The sequence below is a fragment of the Notechis scutatus genome, chromosome 3 (genome assembly GCF_049901735.1).
Source record: "Notechis scutatus isolate UNSWTSFEM ecotype Mainland chromosome 3, rNotScu1.2, whole genome shotgun sequence".
In the NCBI taxonomy this organism is placed as follows: domain Eukaryota; kingdom Metazoa; phylum Chordata; class Lepidosauria; order Squamata; family Elapidae; genus Notechis; species Notechis scutatus.
Window position 1 is genome coordinate 16,808,027 of NC_142011.1, and position 18,201 is coordinate 16,826,227.

The 18,201-nt window shown below is 41.0% G+C and overlaps 1 pseudogene; it reads left to right on the forward strand.

The window, feature by feature from the left end:
* Positions 1–13,435: 13,435 nt before the first annotated feature.
* Positions 13,436–17,986, forward strand: LOC148131085 (uncharacterized; annotated as a pseudogene).
* Positions 17,987–18,201: the final 215 nt, after the last annotated feature.

Consider the following 18,201-nt stretch of genomic DNA (forward strand, 5'->3'; position numbering starts at 1 on the left):
GAAGAGATTGGACAATAATTTGTCTGAAATGCTACAGGGTTTCCTGCCTAAGCAGGGGATTGGACTAGAAGACCTCCAAGGTCCCTTCCAACTCTGTTATTCTATTCTAGTCTAACATGGATGATGGTGGACAGAATAGTCCATTGTCCTGAAGGAAGTATGCTGAGCAAGCACAAACAGCAGATGGTCCCCGAGACAAGGTGGAAAGGAGGAGTAAGTAAGGAGGTCAAGATGTACTCTTTAGCAAGAGTTCTAGAGAGGATAAGGAATTCAGGTAAGTCCTCGACTTACAACTAATCATTTAGTGACTGTTCAAAATTACTGAAAAAAGTGACATGATTGTTTTTCACATGACCTCTGTAGAACAGGAGAACTGAAAGTGGGCAATCGCTGCTCTTAGAAATCAGGCAAATAAACATAAATTGGTCTGTGCTTCCCCATTGATACAGCAAAATTTTTCTTTCTTCCTTCCCTCTATCTTCATGGAAGCCTGGAGAAAAATTAGGGTAAAAAAAAAAAGATGTGAGTGGATGAAAGAAACTCAAGAAACAGAATCTAATGGAGCAGTGATCAGATGCGCCAGAGGTAGTATTCATCCAGTTCTGACCAGTTCTGGAGAACTGGTAGTGGAAATTTTGAGTACTTCGGAGAACCGGCAAATAACACCTCTGACTGGTCCCGCCCCCATCTATTCTCTGCCTCCCAAGTCCCAGCTGATTGGCTGGGTCTTCTTTTGTTGCCCTGCACAGGAGAACGGAGCTGGAAAGCAGGTTAGTGTGGTGGGAGGGAATGGGGATTTTACAGTATCCTTTCCCTGGAGTGGGGTGGAAATGGAGATTTTACAGCATCCTTCCCCTGCCACGCCCACCAAGCCACGCCCACAGAACCACTAGTTAAAAAAAATTTAATACCACCACTGAGATGCGCTCAACTGAAGCGCATAATCTGGACAACTTTTTTCTCAACACCATCAACCAGGTCCTGTGCCCCATAGTTTGTGTGTGACAGCACAGCATTCACAATAAGGGTCAACATCTGCAGGACAGTAGCAGTGGCCGTGAAATTAAAGCCTGGCCATTCTTTTTATGTAAACCTCATCCTGCCTTTTAAAACCACCCCTTCCCAATGCCCCAATCAAAAGTATCTTGAAAATAAGGTGGAACAAAAGAGAAGTTCCATACATAGGGGTTGGAGACATAAGCAGAACCATTGTTACAAGGGAAGGAGATGTAATATAGTACAGATCGTACTGAAATTTGTACCAAACAAAAATTTCATTATAATATTAGCAAAGCCGATGATGAAGGTACAAACGTAGGCCTGTCTTAACTGTGTTGAAACTGTTTTACTTGCAGCAATATTCTCCCCCGAAGGGAGGCCAAAGTATAGAAGTTCAGCAAGTGCAGAGTGAATAGAAAGATAACTGTGCCTCAGCAGAATTGCATAACGGACTGCCTCAAGCCTTGTATTTAGAACAGTCTTTAAAAAATCCTTATTCTTAAAAAGAATTAAATGCAATTACGGAGCAAGGAAAAATGAATCTTAATGGTGAGAAGGTGGGATTATCTCACTGGTATAGAAAGATGACTATATTTGAGGCTTTTTAAAGTGGAGAAGCTATTAACGAGAGAAGTGATAGAAAGGGATCGAATAATGCAAAATGCTCAGATGTTTCCCCCATTTCTTCTTATATATTAGAATTTGTCCAATGAGTTTGAACTTGTGGACAATTCATCGTCAAAGTTAAAGTACAGAATTTGACTAACACGGTGCAAAGCTAAACTAAAGACCTTCCAACAAGAAATGGGGTGAAGGCCACTAATATGACTTTAGAAGAGACTGCATCAATTCATGGAAACAGGTTATCAGTATCTGCTAGATCTGATGACCTCTAGGATCAGAGGCAACATAACTCTTGAGTACATCCCTTGCTGGACAATAACAGAAACTGGACTAAAGCAGCTTTAACCTGATCTCCTCAGGTTCCTTTATGCTCTGTCAATAAACATTGAGCAAGTAATTGTGTCAATAAACAACCTATGCTCAATTCCATATGAATACTGAATGGCAGGGGTAGGCAATAAGGGGAAAAGCACATTCATGGTCCCCAAATGCATTTGGCTAGTTACTGGTTGAAACACGGTGCTGTTCAAAATAGACCTTCAAGGATCGCCAATAAAAGATATAATGTCCTATTGAATGAAAGTTTACATTGAGAGATTTTCAGAAAACAGGAGACATTGCTACCATTTCATTGGCATTGGAAAAATGGTTGGCCATTTCCCCAAGAGACTTATAGCAATATAACATCTTCAAAGCATTACTCAGCCATAACTGAAATGATAAAAAAAATCCCGGTCCTCATTACTACTGATAGTCCTCAGCTTACAACCCTGAGCCACGGTGGCGCAGTGGCTAGAGTGCAGTATTGCAGTCTACTTCTGCTGACTGCTGGCTGCCAGCAGTTCGACAGTTCAAATCTCACCAGGCTCAAGGTTGATTCAGCCTTCCATCTTTCCGAGGTCAGTAATGACTCTGTAAACCACTTAGTGTTCTGTCCTAGGCCTCCCCAAAAAGCACTAAGTCAATTCTGAGTCCCAGCAAAAACCTCTTTTATTACATTAATGTGAATTTATTTCATTCACAGTCAGCCAACGGCTTGGCCAAAAGTCTCGCGAAGGTATACTAATTAGCTCAGACCTTTATAAATCCTGGAATGCTGCCCAGTAAAATTCTACAACCAGTGATGACAGGGAAGAGCTGGGTTATACAGACAAATCTTCACGAGGCTGGAATGAACGGACAAATGAACGAACAAGCAAGTTGTTTCCTACAAAAGCTCCCTCCCCTTTTGCTTCTCTTTTAATCCTGATGAGAGGGGCCATTCATCGTCCACCTGTGGCTTTACTCCATGTTGACCCTGAGTTCTTAATTGTGCCTTCCTTTTGGCAGCTCTGCGCATGCGCAGGCTGGGAACCAGTTCCAGAAGCTCCTCCTCCTCATTGCTGTCCGAGCCCGAAGGCAGCTGATGACTGTTAGCCTGCCCTGGCCTCATCTCTGCCTCTCATTAGAGCCCTCATCTGAGCCTTCCTCAGCCTCCAGGACTGGCCTGGGTTCCTCCCCAACCTCCTCACTACCATCCGACTTTGCTGCCGGCTCCGCTGACAGACCACAACAATTAGGGCTGGAAAGCACTGGAAAGCGATATATAAGTCCAAGTGTTATTGCTACTGCTATTTGCTTAGTGACTGTTTGAAGTTACAATGGCATTGAAATAAGTGAATTATGATTGTTTTTCACACTTAGGACAATTTCAGGTATCCTCCATAGTCATGTGGCAACTGGCATGTATTTATGACTGTTGCAATGTCCCAAAGTCATGTGATCACCTTTTGTAACTGAACAGCTGCAGTGATTTCAGAGAAGGTATTCAGCAGATTCTGACCAGTTCTGGAGAACTGGTAGTGGAAATTTTGAGTAGTTCAGAAAACCGGCAAATACTACATCTAACTGGAGATTTTACAGTATCCTTCCTCTGCCATGCCCACCAAGTTACACCCACAGAACCGGTAGTAAAAAAAAAATTGAATCCCACCATTGAGTGATTCATTTACAACTGTGGCCAGACAGGTCATAAAATGGGGCAAAATTGACCTCACAACTGTCTTGCTTAGCAACAGAAATTTCAGATTATATTGTGGTCATAAGTTCTATTATTTAGCCCAAAGATGATCAGGGGATTGTTACGTCACATTAAGAGATATATGTGCATATACTCCAAATCTAAACATTTATGATTCTTGATATGGTCACGAGTTGAGGAATGGATAGCTATTTTTCCATTGCTACCAGAGTGGAAATGCAAAGATTTGGGTCATTTATGTGACTGTTTAAGTGTAATGGGAACTTTCTAATCTCTATGGCATGGGCCATACAGATTAGGGATGCCTACTGGGACCATCAAAGAAATCATGATGGTAGCTGAAATTATTAGCTTGATTTTTAAAAAATCTCCCCTGCTGACACAACTGAGACAGGAAATAAGTAGTTAAAGCTATAATTAAGTCAGAAATTGGTGGTGTTTATCCTTCAAAGAACTGAACCCCATAACTAACAAAAGTGTTGTGCAGAATTGTGTGGTAGAACATGTTTTATATACAGAAGTTAATATTTTTATTTCCAAAGGCAGGAATGGGAAAATTACAGTAGACATTGGAATTTTTTCCACTGAAATTAAAAAATAGTGACAGCAGGTGGTCAAAAGATGTTTGCATGAAATCTTGGAGAACTGTTATCTGTCAAAATAGCCAAAACTGAAATTACTCAAAAAAAAATATCAGTTGCCTCATTTACTATAAAGCATGAAAACATTGCTCTTCGGTGCAGAAATTAGGAAGCTGAAAAATCCAACTTTTCTTATTCTGGATTCAGCTCACTTCTCTGCAAAATATTTCAGTAATATAACAAATATTAAAAGTAAGATGGCTGTATGGTACAGTACGCTAACATTAATTCCAAATGTTTTGGGTGGTGTCAATTAAAGGATAGATATAAAATCTACAGAACTACTCTAGCAAGATTCTGAGAGAGTTAAATCATTACATTGGCAGCTACTAAGATTGTTGGATGAGCAGGCACAAAAACAGCCAGGGAAGTGATTAAGACAAAACCTCTGGTCCAGGTGATTGACTCAGATTGGATCCTGTAAATCATTAAATGTTTGATTAATAAAGCTTGCTGAAAGAACTGAAATTAGAGTTCCCCCAATCCTAGTTTGTAGAAAAAACAAATCTATCTTCTCTTGAGTTCGTCCATTGATTCATCTGGCACAGTGCTTTCGACAACAATTAGCAGGATCTCTCTGGAACTGGTGACTTTTTCAGCCCTATTTGATGAAGTTGGCCTTTTTGCATGCAAAGCATGCACTCCAGCATTGACCTACATACAAAGGCTTCTTTTCTTGGAATTTAAATTGCTATATTACTGGGCAGGATAAATCCATTAGATTGCTGCAAATCAGGGGGAAAAAATGTCTAGCCTCATGCATATCACTGGGCAGTTTAAAACTCTTGATCGGTTTTTAACCCAAGAAGATCAATGACTGACGAATCTCAAATATGTCTTCATGATGACTTTCTAGAGACTTTTGTTACGTTTTCAAAACTAGACAATGAAAACAGGGAAGCAACGTGGCATGTCTTTGATGACACCAAGACCAAACGTGTTTGATAAAATCTAAGCCCACAAAAGCAAGGAAGGATAAAAGAAATTGCAGGTTGCTGTAAAGGGGTTACTTGCATTGAGGAAAGGTCAAAACAAAGAAAATTAGAGCACTGGAATTTCCACACTTTGAACTTACATACATAATAAACACGAGCACAGAACACAATTCCAAGTGTTTGCGATATTATTTGCAGGAATACTTTTTGGAGAGTTCCTTCCCCTTCTTTTTAGACTGGCAGATAAATATGTTAACTTTCTGAGTGGAGGAGAGAAGTATACAGAAGGAAGGAAGGAAGGAAGGAAGGAAGGAAGGAAGGAAGGAAGGAAGGAAGGCTATAAAAGATACTTCTTTTTTATGATTTTTATTTATACATTTTTTTCTTCTTTAAAATGCATAGGTGCTTAATAAAGAGTGTATTGTCTGGATCAGTTTGTTTATACAGAGTATTAATAGACTAGTAATAAAAATAGTAATTATAACAATATCCATAGTTAAAATACCGCAATATACTTTTTATAATATTTTTTTACTTCATTTATTTATATATTTCAGTAATCTTTCCTTCTCTAATTTCTACTTCTTTCGTCCAATCTTTGATAAAACATATCCCATGTTAAAATATATTCTGTTTCTTCCTTACAGATACTTCTATTTGCAAGGAGGGAGAAAGCCCAAGCCTGTAATTGTAAAACAAACATTTGTATAAACAAATCCTATATTAAAGAATTAAAATATTCCACAATCTTTTTTTTTTTTTTTTTTTGCTGGAGATTTTCCTCTGGTAGGTTGCCAAACAAATCACTAATCTCTGGCATAATTTTAAGAGGATATAAGCAATTTAGAAAATATAAAAAATTATGGCTAACTGCCACATTGCATGTTCTTAGGAACTGTGTTTAATTGTCTAGTTAAAATAAAATAATTAAAAAAAAACCAAAACCAACAGCAAGTTGCAAGCTGCTGTGGAAGACAACAACCAGGACAGGCTCGAGAGCAATGTCATGGAATTGTTTGCTGGTGCGAGTCATTTGTTATACCTACAACAGCAGCAATTTTATGAACCAGGAAGCTTCCCCACGGCAGCCTTTTCTGAAGAGTTCCCACAACATTCTTGCAACATTTCAAATATGCCCACCACCTCCAAAACATCTGTACCTACCACAGGTTGATCCAAATCAAGCTACTTATATTTACATCTATGGTAAAAAAAATGTGAAATAGATCTGCCTGAAAATAAGTTCAATTGTCTCATTTGCCTTTTCGCATTATCAAAAGTGAAGGTTTCATGATATCAGCTATTTTATTTTTAGGGGATTTTTTCCTCATTCATGGGCTTGTAACAGCTGGAGGGCAGGGCGATACTATCTTCTAGCTGCTAATCTAATCTAGCTAATCTTCCTGATTACCACTGAATTGATCACCACAGTTAATTTGGATTCAGAAAGACTTTGATTAACATGTAGAAAAAAACTATACCTTCTGATAGTCAATATTTATACCGCTTTACAATGCTTTACAGCCTTCCCTAAGTGGTTTACAGAGTCAGCATGTTGCCCCCAACAATCTGGGTCCTCATTTGGGCTGGTGAGAATCGAACTGCCAAATTGTAGGCAGCTGGCAGTCAGGGGAAGTAGCCTGCAGTGCTTGCATTCTAAGCACTTGTATCACCGTGGCTCTAATGGTGAAGTTATAGCAGACATTGTTTAAACCAGGAGTAAAGCACTGAAATTCTTCAGGTACATTCCAGGCTTGTTATTCTACTGTGACTGCAAAGGTAAATATTGGATACTTCTAAAGTTCTATTGTCCTATGATCACTAATTACCAAATGCAACTCAGCATAACTCAAATAAATCTTCCCTCTAGGTTAGCTGATTTTGAGTATATAAAAGGGTTGATAATATCCCAGTAAGCCCTTGCTTATACATAAACCATATTACACAATAATCCTTCCAAGGAATAGCAGGACCAACAAACTAAATGCATTATCAATTGCTCATTTGGGAAACTGATTTCCTTAATTACCTAATGTGCTAACTACAAGTTGGGGAGCAATAAACTTTCATCCTGACAGGGAGAAGGAAAATAACCAGTGGAGCATAAAACAAATTTTCAGTCAAGGCATTAAAAAATAAAATTATGAAGGCAATAAGCCCAGATGGGCCAAAGGCCCAATATTACAAAAGTTAGAAGACAAATTGATGGAATGGCTAGTAAAGATAATGAATGAAATTCAAACAACCGAAACAGTGCCCAAGACGTATATATCATCTTAATACAGAAGAAAGGAATGACAGACTAAATAATTTCTCTACTGAATATTGATTACAGGATATTTACCACTACACTGACTAGGAAATGCATTCCTAGATTGACCCAAGGAGATCAGACAGACTATATTCCAGAGAGGAAGATGTTAGACAACAAATTTATCATAAATGCATCAGAATCAGAGGTGGTATTCAGCGGGTTCTGACCAGTTCTGGAGAACCGGTAGCGGAAATTTTGAGTAGTTCAGAGAACTGGCAAATACCACTTCTGACTGGCTCCGCCCCCATCTATTCTCTGCCTCCCGAGTCCCAGTTGATTGGCTGAATCTTCTTTTGTTGCCCTGCACAGGAGAACGGAACTGGAAAGCAGGTTACTGGGGTGTGGAGGGAATGGGATTTTCCAGTATCCTTCCCCTGCCACACCCACCAAGCCATGTCCCCTCAAGCCGTGCCCACAGAACAGTAGTAAAAATTTTTGAGTCCCACCAATAATCAGAATATATCCAGATTAAGACAAAGAAGGCAGCAGCAATATTTTTAGATGCAGAAAAAGCTTTTGATAACTTGGAATGGTTATTTCTTTTCAAAGGTTCTAAATAAAATGAATCCCAGAGAAGAATTTAAAACCCAGGATAGAAGTTATATATCAACAATAAAAAGCAAATACTATAATGAATGGAACCTTTTCCGCACGTTTTTCAATATGTAAAGGTATAAGGCATGGATATCTATCCTTTTTCTCCTTTACTATATGTAATTTTGAACTCTTAGCAAACAAATTCTGAAAAGATAAATAACCAGGTTTATAAAGAGAAAATAAAATGAAGCATCAGGCAGGTGATATGGTCAGTGAACTCTAGGTTAGTGAGGATTATTTTATATGACTATATCCAAGGAAAGATGTACAGTGAAGAATAATAGTTGCTGGTTGAGATCTACCTCAAAAGGGAAGGAAACTACATAACTGATTTTGGTCAATCTTGTTCAGAAGAGGTTCTCTAGTTTGTTAAAAGATTGTGGTTTACCCTTTTGGCCCCACTTCTATAGTTAAGTGGGTCTCTGATTGATTTAGCGGTGTTCATCAGTTATCAGTGAACAGAAGAAAAAGGAAGGTTTTGTGGAGAATATATAAAATACCAATGGGAATTGCAGCAAGAACAGAAACAGCTTTGAAGTGGAGTCACTCAGAAATAGAGCCAAAGGTTTTACAAATGGTGTTTTTTTGCAATTGCTGACTCTAGAACATGGACTAATGGAAAACAACTATTGCACTGTATATGCTTTCACAAATACCAGATTACTCATAGGCTCAGAATGCTGCAGAAATATTGTAAAAGAGAATGATGTTGAAGCTAATCATAGTTGTTCAATGGGTACAGTGACACCAAATTCAGTCTTTCTCAAGCTTGGCAAGTTTAAGGTGTGTGTGCAATTCAATTCCCAGAACTCCTCAGCCAACATGGCCCTTAAACAGGGGTGTCAAACTTGATTTCATTGAAGGCCGCATCAGAGTTGTGTGTGACCTCAGGGGGGCGGGGTTGGCCTGGCCAGGATGGGAATGGCCAGCTTGACCAACATGGCCAGGGTAGGCATGGTCACTTGTGTTGAAAGCACCTATGGCCCAGGTGCTCTGCCAGCAAAAACAGGCTTCCGAGCTCAGTTTTTGGCCACAACAGCCTCCTGCAAATCTCTACCAGAGAAAACTGACCCTCCCCCGAGCTCTGTTTTTGCTGACAGAGGGCTGCAGGAAGCTGTTGTGGCCAAAAATGGAGCTTGCAAGGGCCACACGCAGCCCCACCGAGCTCCGTTTTCGCTGGCAGAGGCACCGTGGGCTGGACCTTCGTTGTTTCCAGAGCAGCCCCGCGAACCAGAGCTAAGCACCCGACGAGCCAGATCCAGCCTGCGGGCCTTTAGTTTGACACCCCTGCCCTAAAAGATATACTTAAGGCAGGAGAGCAGGACTATAGAAGCAAATATTCTTTAACATTAGTCATTTTTGCAGCCTAGAATTTAGAACACATCCCAAAGTTTCCTGGAAACATTAATGCCGGGTTAAGGCGCCACAACACAATGCTGGTGGGACAAAAGGACAATACTAGAGGAGAATAAATCCTTTGCCCTGGTGAGCCAATGCAATTGGATGCAATCCAGAAGAGGAATAATACCAGGATATTAGATTGCCTAATAATGGTGAAAACTGTGCTCAGTTTTGTAGGACATTCCTGACAGTCATTTCTACATCTACAAATTTTGCAATATTCCTGGTATTTCAGTAACTCATTGCAAACTATCTATAATTGCTGGTGGAAGCAGGGAAGTGTTGCTTTCTAACAAGTAGCTCCGTAAGACTGAGATGTCAAATGTGCTCTAGGGCAGAGGTGCTCAAACTTTTCCAGGCTGCAGAACCTGTTAGTTAAAAAAACCAAACCCAGAACCTGTGATTCAAGATGCAAAGTTACAGTGACTGAAAAGTGACTGGACTAGTGATCCCCCCCCTCTTTGTTAGTCTTTCACAAAAACCACTGCAAGTTCCCACAGAATCCAGGGTGTGCCACAGCCTTGACTTCTGTCCCAGAACACACAGTGAGATGATCCTGGTTGGGAATACAATATTATTCTACCTTCCTGTTGTCACCATTGGGGGCAAGGTTTAAGTGGCCATATTTACAAAGCAGGAAGGATATTATAAAAAGATCTGGCTATAATAAACACGCCCACTCATTTATGACTGTAAAGATGTGCAAATTTTCAATCTTTTGAAGCATCTAGGCCCATAGGATTTCCACAAGCTGCAGCTGTTGTGGAGTTCCCCTTTCCACTGGCATGCCTGAAAATCAACACAGTGATCCAGGTTCGTCCTGAGCTTTCTTTGCAGAGAAAAATTATCCCTGGATCCATAGTGAATTTAATTGCACTTCCCATTAAACACACTGCCACAAGAGACAAGTCTGTGCACCTTGGAATGAAGTTCTAATGATGAAGAAAGGCCATTTCTTTGAAGACCCAACAAATCCTCACCACCCCTTGGTATCAAAACCTTTTGCTTCCCGTTTAGGCTCAAAATATGCTTTCTGTGATAATTGTCCCACTAGCTTAGAAGGTAACTTCCTAATAAAATTCTGAATGAACCCATGACTGATATTTGGTCAGGATTTTAGCTGGACAATGCCAATTGCTTACTTGTGAGTAAGCAGCACACAGACAGTTCCAGTCTGTGAATGTTTCCTCCACAGAGCTGAATGAAATTTCCAAGTAGTTTTGCACAGGAGTGAACCCCGATTTACACACCTATTTACACGTTGGTGGACAACATCTAAGCTTCCTTTATCTTTCAGCGCTGTACACACACACACTCACGGGATTGGAGGGACCCATTCTCCCAAGAAACGTGCAACAGACTGGACTGCGTCCCGAACAAACCAGATTGCAACGTTTGTTTGCAACGTTTGGGAGGGTGGGAAGAAGCCTCGGGTTTCTGCACAGACAATTCGCCATGCTGGAAGAAGAAGAGAAATTGTGGGTCTTTTTTTGTGTGTGTGCTTTCAGGATGGAGGGGGGTCCGGGGCCATCCTTCAGATTGGGGGCGGGAAGTGATCAGAATAAAAATTGGGGGGATGGGGGCAGATCTATGCGAAGTTAATTTGTGGCTTTGGAGGGAGGGGAAAATCTGGAAATTGTAGGAAAAGTCGGGAAGTAAGGGATTCAGGCAGAAGGGCAGAGGATTTGAGGTGGGGAGTTTTCTATGCCTAATTGCTTGGAAGTAAATCTCAGTATTTTTCCACAGTAAGTATTCACGGGGATTAAGAGGAGTAATCCATTAGGTATTTCTTCCGAGTAAATACTGTGAAATACTGCCCGGTGCGCGGAAACTCTGGATGCCCTGCGTCAGGAACCGAGTTAAAATAGGAATTTCCCACGGATGTCTAAACGTGCGCGCTGTTTATTTCGAAAGTTCGCCCGATTTCATTAGAAATGAATTTTAAGGCGCCATGAAGGCATGTTTAAAGTCCGGTGGAATCAATTGCTTCAGCACGGGTTCATTCAAATCGCATTCGCACGTTACGGATTAGGAATTAATCGGAAAGCAAGATGTAAAAATGTATGGGGAGTGAAACACACCCCGCGCGTGCAGTTATAAAATGAGACCCTGCAAAACACTTTTAAAAATAAAATATGGTGCAAGATGGGAAGTATTGCTTCTAAAGAAAACTGCTCAGTTGATGGGATCTGGAAGATTGAAAATTCAAAATAATTTGAAAACCGAGTATAAACAAAAAGAGAAATTAAAGTATGTTATTGAATTTGAGAAACTGGGGAAAAAACCGGTTCTCGGCTTACTAAACAGAGGAATAATAATCAGGGGAGTTTCTGGTGGTATTAAAGAGGTTATGTTAGGGGCATAGTAAAATCTTAATCAAATGAAATACATATTTAAAAAAAAACTGTTCGCCCTCTAGCGATTTTTTCCCCTTTTAATTTGCCGTAGGCAGCCAAAGCAATTAAAAGAACATAATTGAAAAAAAAGAAGTGCGAGTTTGAGGATTAGACAGAGCAAAGATCACAAGGACTCCTACCGCTTTAGAGATAATCCAGTTTAAAAAAATGAATGTGTGTTGCCAGCATGTGAGATCAATTAATGTTGAGAACCTAATTTGACCTTTCTAAAATATGAGACGGAATTAAAGTTGAAGTTGTGCTAGAGACAGTAAAAAATTAGGAATTGGGCCTCTTTTTTTAAAAAAAAAGATCAAATTCTTAAGAATTAACCTTGATGTTTGAGTTTTGCTCGCAAATCAGGACAAGTGATGTTATGCTTTTGAGTTTTTGTAGGAAAAGGAAAATAAATTTTACTTTCCCCGACAGCTGTTTCGGGTGGATGAGGAAGATTTTTAATGTTACTGTACAGTACATAAATTATGCCTTGTAAAGTGTTTGTCCCTGAGGTTAAAATAGAAAGTGCACTTTTATAGCCAAGAACTTCATTTAGTTTGGAGGGTTGCCAAAGGAGGACAAAAAACAGGGAGATACGATTTTATCGTTTAGCGTTTCCTTTTAAAAGCTCTAAAGGATTAAAAAAACAAAATACCATCCTGACCCAAGGTTAGAACCTAGATGATAGCAATAGCACTTAGACTTATATACTGCTTCATAGTGCTTTATAGGCCTCTCTAAGCAGTTTACAGAGTCAGCATATTGCCCTTAACAATCTGGGTCCTCATTTTACCAACCTCGGAAGGACAGAAGGCTGAGTCAACCTTAAGCCAGTCAGGATCGAACTCCTGGCAGTTGGCAGAGTCAACCTGCAATACTGCATCCTAATCATTGCGCCATCAGTGAGTTCGTGTTGAAAAATGGCCCAGTCCTAGTAAGCTATTGAAATTTTTCTTACTGGTCCCTCTACTAAGTTTACCAAATATGGGGATAGAATTGTGGACAATCATAAGATAGAAGTAAAGAGAAAGCTATAACTCTTAGCCTGGTTTGACTGGATATTTGCAATTCAGATCTGGTAGATAGGTAATGGTCGACATTTGGATGGCATGTTGGTTCATAACATGTCTATGATAATTAGCATGGTCAGCAGATCATTTATCTGAAAGTTACCTGCTCCTCTACTCCATCACCTCTTGCTGTGTTCTTGACTATTTTAAGTCACTTTTGCAAGGTTCATTTGTGAGCAAAGCATTGCATTACTTACAGCCACTTAATTTCATTTTCTAGGATTTTTTTTCCAGTGAATATGGGACTCAAAGCCATCCATGCAAATAAGGAAGAATGTTAGAGGCTCCAGCTTCCCATTCATGTTTTGATTTGATTCTTAAAATGAAACTAAAACTAGCTAAGTGGGGGCAGGGAGGGTGGTACTGTACTTCTAGGAAAATCTTACCTCCCCCTAAATCTTTCCTTTGGGGTTTCTTCCAGTCCTTTTTTTAAAGACCACAATGGATCACCAGGAGGACACAGAATCTGAGGAGCATTTAATTCAAATCAAAAATGACAAAAGTGTCCAGAACAAAATGCAAAGGGAAAACATATCCTTTGGACAAGTGGGTAGCGGTAACTATCCAGAGAAGATCGAAGATGTCCATTCCATCTTGTTCAAGAAATTGCTGGAAGAAGTTGATAAATGGCCCCCATCATCTTCAGAAGGCGAGAAGAACCTCATTTTGCTGAAGACGGTGCATTTGAAAACAGAGAAAGATAATATCCAGGGGGCTTGTTTAATTGATCACCCAGTGGAGCTGCACACTATGTTACGAAGGGAGGCAGACTTCATCCACTCGTTGGTGAGAATGCCAGATAGCATAGACATTCAAGAGAAACCAGGGAAAGTCTTGGCCATAAGTTTGCCAGAAGACATTTATGCACTCCACGAGATAGAAGTGATCAACGGTCCAAATGAAACACCAGGACTTCATGAGGGGAGATGGTCAATTGAGAGGGATCCAAATATTCCTGGGATTCAGGTAACTTTTGCTCTTGATTATTCATCACACTTGGGTCTCAATTTATGATAATAATTGGTAGCAACGAAGAAGAATGTAGCTCAGGGTTGAAATAAGGGGTCCTTGGTGCTCTCTGAACTTGGTTGTTTTCTTGCAGACGTTTCATTACACTAACTAGGTAACACCAGGGCCAGGGGTGGGCTGCTAGGGGTTCACAGGGGGTTGGGAGAACCCCTAGCTAAGATTCTGTGCATTTCGGAGAACCCCCAAACCCCACTCCTGGCTGGCCCTGCCCGCCCCGCCTCTCCCAGGAGTCTCCACACGGCCCGTTTTGGCTGCAGATAAGTGCAGGGCGCACACGGAGGCTCGGGGAGGGCGGAAAACGGGCCTCCTGGAAGTTTGGGAAGGCCAGAAATGGGCCCGTTTCTGGCTTCCAGAGAGTCTCTGGAACCCGGGGAGGCCATTATCGCCCTCCCGGAGGCTCGAGGAAAGCCTCCTGTGTTGAACAGGAGGCTGACTAGGCCATGCCCACCATGGCCACGCCCACCCAGCAACCGGGCAAAGAACCCGTTGCTAAAATTTTTGAAGCCCACTCCTGATCAGGGCTAGTAAGGAATGGGTTCTGCTCCCAGTTTATAGTTTCACAACATAAGGACAGTTTTAACCATAGCTTCAATTGGGAAATCTAAAAATGCTAGGAAATTTTTAGAAGCCTGGCACTCTGACAAATTACCATCAATAGACACGTAGGCATAAACAATTGTCTATATACTACACAAAATAGACGATCAGCAAGCCAGAATGGGAACAAAAAGACTGAAACTCCTCCCCACCAGCAATCAGCATCCAGATGAGCATAGATTAACTCCAAGATTATCATCAGACCAACAATCAAGTAGACAATACTCCAGTCAAGGAACTGCCAAACAAGTCCAACCAAAGAACCTCTAAGGCTACCCTCACCAACATTGACAGGGTAAGCCAGGGGTGTCAAACGTGATTTCATTGAGGGCCGCATCAGGGTTGTGTTTGACATTGGGGTGCTAGGGAGAACCTGGGCCAGGATGCGCCTGGCCAGCGCAACATCATTTGCGTCGGGGACACCTATGATGGCCTGAGCGCTCTGCCAGTGAAAATGGGCTCCTGAGCTCCGTTTTTGGCTGCAACAGCCTCCTGCAGCCTGCGGCCCTCCAGAGCTCCGTTTTCACTGGCAGAGGCACTGTGGGCCAATCCTTCGCTGTGTCCAGGGTGGCCCTGTGGGCCATATCGAAGTACCCCATGAGTTTGACACCCCTGAGGTATGCCATTAGAAAATAAACTGAGAGCAAATCTCACTCCTTACCAGCACTGATGATATTACATAGTTTGGGTAATAAAACGTCTTCAAGCTCAGAGCACCAAGGACCAGAATTGGGACCAGAATTTCTGTTGTTAAGCAAGAAAGTATGCTTTTTTTTGTTTATCTTTTTTTTGTGTCGAAGTGAGAGAGAGAGCAATATTAGCGTGATAGTAGACACTATGCATCTCATGAGGTTCACAAATGCTAATGCATTTATATATTAAACTTTAATATATAAATCTGAAAAAAAAATCTTATGATGGTGGTTCTGGCAATTTGCAGATCTGAGTATCTGAGCTTTGTCCTTAAGGTGCAAAGAATGGGGTAATCTGATTGGTTTTGCTATGCATTAGGGCAGTGATGGGTAACCTTTTTGTTGTGTGCTGAAAGTGTGCCTGCACCCATAATGCAATGCACTCCCTGCACTCCCCCATTTCCATGCACGTGAACCCCCTGCACTCCCCCACCTCCCTGCACATGCATGCACATCTCCCACATGCACCCCGCGCATGCGCAGCAGATACCCGACAATCAGCTGGCTGTCAGGAGGCACTTGCGCACTCGCGCAGTGAAACTGCACTGGGACGATAGCTCGTGTGCCGCAGGTTCACCATCACGGCGGTAGAGTGATATAAATAAAACAATTTGCATAAAGAAACTGTAAGAGGAGCAACAATACAGATCTGAAGGGGAAAAGGAAATTCAGTGCACACAAGGATATTCACATGGCACCCATCAGCAAGTCTTTACAGGAGCTGCTCCTGTCCTTGAAATCTTGGGGGTCTGTCCCAAGAAAAAACAGATTTGATTTAAGGAGGCGATGCCAACAAGCATAATGTGAGCCCTCTTGGGTTCTCCAAATGCCAGTGTCCCTTCTGAATCAGATCACTGCATAGCCCTTGATATAGATGTCCAGTGAACCCAGCATGAGGATTCTTAATACAAATCGCTCTGACATTTTCGTAAAAGAGCATGAAGTCTATAAATCTAAGTCTGGTATCTTGCAAGCAGTGAACAGATGTGAAATGTTTGTGGAAGTGATGCCACCCACCAGCAAACAGACACTTCTTTTCTGCATTCCTGATGGAACAAATAAGGTTGAAGAATTATTGCAAAGGCTTTGTCTCCTGATTGCAGCAAGGAATAAATGTCTTCAGCAGTAGAAAATTCAGATTTAAATAAGTTTCTGTTTACACTACACAGTCGCCAGGTATTCATTGAAAGATTTATTATCCATATCTGCTAAAAATTTCCATGGCTAAAACAACAGACCCAAGTATATAAATTTTAAAATACATCACCAAAACAGAACTGACTCCTCTGAAAATTTCAGGGGAGAGTGGATGATCAATGGGATATTTGAGAGGGGTCTATGACAATTCGCCACGGCCAACTCACTGCAGGACAAGAGTTATACTAATATCAAAGAAAAGGTGGAATGGAATCATTAAAGGATGCAAAAGAAGGGACAGGATGAAATATGAATGGCAAAAATTAAAATATTTTTTATTTATTTTAAATAATTAAATAGAATTATTAAATTGTCCCGTAATGAGTAGTCTCGCGGTGAATTGCCCATGGAGAGTTGTCCTGCACCAAGTTGCCCATGGTGAGTTGGCTGTGGCAAGATGTCCCATTCTCTTTTGGGAGAACATTATTAGTGGTGGAACATCTGGCTTCTGTTTTTGAATAGCACTTAGCAATAACGTTTAGACTTATATACCGCTTCACGGTGCTTACACAGCCCTCTCTAAGTGGTTTACAGAGTCAGCCTATTGCCCCCAATAATCTGGGTCCTCATTTTACCCACCTCGGAAGGCTGAGTCAACCCTGAGCCTGGTGAGATTCGATCTACCAAATTTCAGGCAGCCGGCAGTCAGCAGAAGCAGCCTACAGTAAGTACTGCATTCTAACCAATGCGCCACTTACATTCTTTAAGATCAGGCTTTTCCCATTAGAAATGTACCATATAAAGATTTTTACAATAATCTACAGGCAAAAACATAGTAAATTGTAACCAGGTGACCTCAAGGTGCTGCAAACGGTCATAATTGTTTTACCCAGAATCCAAAATGTGGACCATATGACTGTGGGGGCCAGATGTCAGAATTTCAAAACCAGGTGATAAGTTCCTTTTTGGGGGGGGTTCATTGTAATGGCTACTGAGTAATAAGTCGTAAATATACCAAGAAAGAGATGAGAATTTTCTATTCGTTGTGTAGTTTTTTTTCTTCCTTTCTCTCTCTTTATTATTATTTATTCTCTCTTTCACCTTCCCTTTGTTGTGTTTTATTAAACAAATAAAGCAAAAAAAAAATATCATTGCTATAACTTCTAAATGATACGGTATAAGAAATTATCTTTTTGGTCATGGATGCTGCCCCCCATTGAAATTGGATTGGTTTCATGCACATATATTGCTCCTTTAAACACAGGTTGATAGAGAAGAAAAAAGAGCTGGAGGTGGAGACAGGGACCAGCAGCTCCTTGTAGCTGAAGAGGGAAGGATTATCTCTCTGCCTGACTCCGAAGCAGCAGATATTCCAAATGGAGCCACACGATTGCACAATTCTGAAAATAAAACCCCGAGCAAGGACCGTGTATCCCAACCTCCTGTTGCAATCAACGGTGACGTTTCTTCAGAAATCCAAGAGGGCATAGTCCAGCAAGGGAAAGGTATAAAATAACTTGCACAGTTTTTTTTTTAGATACCTATGGTTGTAAAGGGAAGAACTTCCAGTTCCTTGAAGAATACTGACATCAGCAGCAGGCTGCAAGCTGTTGTTAGGAAAGTAGGTGGACTTTCACTCCAATCAGCAGAGAAGTTCTTAACAATGTTTGCTTCTCCTCCTTCTCCTCCTCCTTAACTTGTCTTTGAATTCATCTCCCCATACAGGTAGTCTTCGACTTACAACAGTTTCTT